Below are 1,782 nucleotides of genomic sequence, written 5' to 3'. Positions count from 1 at the left end.
CCCTTACGCATGCGAAAGTTTCGCAGCCACTGGGAATCGTCCCACACCTGCAACACTATGCGGTCCCACCAGTCTGTGCTTGTTTCCCGTGCCCAGAATCGGCGTTCCATGGATAGAACCTGCCCCATTAACAACATGATCTCCAAAGCACCGGGGCCTGCGGTTTGAGAGAATTCTGTGTCCATGTCCATGTCCTCATCATGCTTGTCGCTGCGCTGCCGTCGCCGCCACCTCCTCGCCTCGTTTTTCTGGTCCTGGCTCAGCATAAACTGCACGAGAACGCGTGAGGTGTTTACAATGTTCATGACTGCTGTCTTGAGCTGAGTGGGCTCCATGCTTGCCGTGGTATGGAGTCTGCAGTGTTCACCCAGGAAAAAAGGCGCGAAATGGTTGTCTGCCGTCCGTTGCTTTCATGGAGGGAGGGATGAGGCTGTACCCAGAACCACCTGCGACAATGTTTTTTGCCCCATCAGGCACTGGGATCTCAACCCAGAATTCCAATGGGCGGGGGAGACTGCGGGAACTATGGGATAGCTATGGGATAGCTACCCACAGTGCAACGCTCCAGAAATCGACGCTAGCCCCGGTACATGGACACACACCGCCGAATTAATGTGCTTAGTGTGGCCGCATACATTCGACTTTATACAATCTGTTTCCCAAATTCGAATTATATAAATTCGGATTAATCCCGTAGTGTAGACATACCCTAAGGATCCAAACCTGAAAGGTGCTGAAATCCTGTGGCTTTCATAAGAGCTGGGGATCAGTCCCTCCCAGAATCAGGCTGTCAGCTGGACCTGTAAAGGGACCCACTCATACACTTTGGATTGGAAACAAACAAACACAACTCCAAATGCCAAGGTCCTGATCCTGCAATGAGCCCCGTGCAGGCAGATCCAGGGAATCTGTGGGGGCGCAGGGTTCCAATTGCATGCCTGGGATCCCAATTTCCTTCCCTGCCTTAGCAACTGGCCTCTGAAATGATTAAACCAGAAGGAATTTTAACAGCTTTCTGATGGCATGTTTGTTCTGGGCCTTTCCCTCTGTGAAAGCAGACAAGGCGATCCCTGGTCAGTTTCAGCCTCAGTTTCTCAAGCGCTTGGTTGCAAAGGCTGGCTCTCTGAACAATTCCCATCCGATTACAAGCTGAAAAAATGGCAGGAGAGGTTTCTCTGAGCTCTTTGGTTTCTGATCAGGGCCGAGCCTGGGGCCCAGTTTGGCCTGACTGTGTCATAGAATCATAGAAGATCAGGGTTGGAAGCGACCTCAGGAGGTCATCTAGTCCAACCCCCTGTCTCTTTAATTGTTGAAGCTGGGTGGATCCCAGGACATTAGAGAGACAGGGTGAGGGAAGTACTGTAATAGCTTTGACTGGCCCAACTTCTGCCGGCCACAGAGACCAGCTCACCCTACCTCACCCACCTTGTCTCTCTCCTGGCTCTTTAAGAGATTGTGGGGCAGCAGATTCTTGCACAGGTAAAGTGGGAGGCTCCCATCTTCCCCCTCCCCCTCTCTGTGTCTTTCCTCCCTCCTGCCTCCTCCCTTCCTCTGTATGTCATTGGGGATTAGCAGCTGGGGCCAGGCCAGCTCGGCAGCGCCTCGCAATCCGCTGCGCACAGCCGCACGCAGAGGCAGAGACCAAAAATAAACGAGGAGGGGACGGACCTTGAGTTATTTTTTTCTGGTCTAATGAGCCTCCCACCCCCTTTCTAGCCTGGGCGGGAAGAAGGCGAAGAACCGTCCCCCGGGCCTCTGCGGGCGCTAGGACTTCCTGGAGCG

This window comes from Emys orbicularis, chromosome 4 (assembly GCF_028017835.1).
Source record: "Emys orbicularis isolate rEmyOrb1 chromosome 4, rEmyOrb1.hap1, whole genome shotgun sequence".
NCBI lineage: Eukaryota > Metazoa > Chordata > Testudines > Emydidae > Emys > Emys orbicularis.
Note: the sequence above shows the minus strand (reverse complement) of the source record.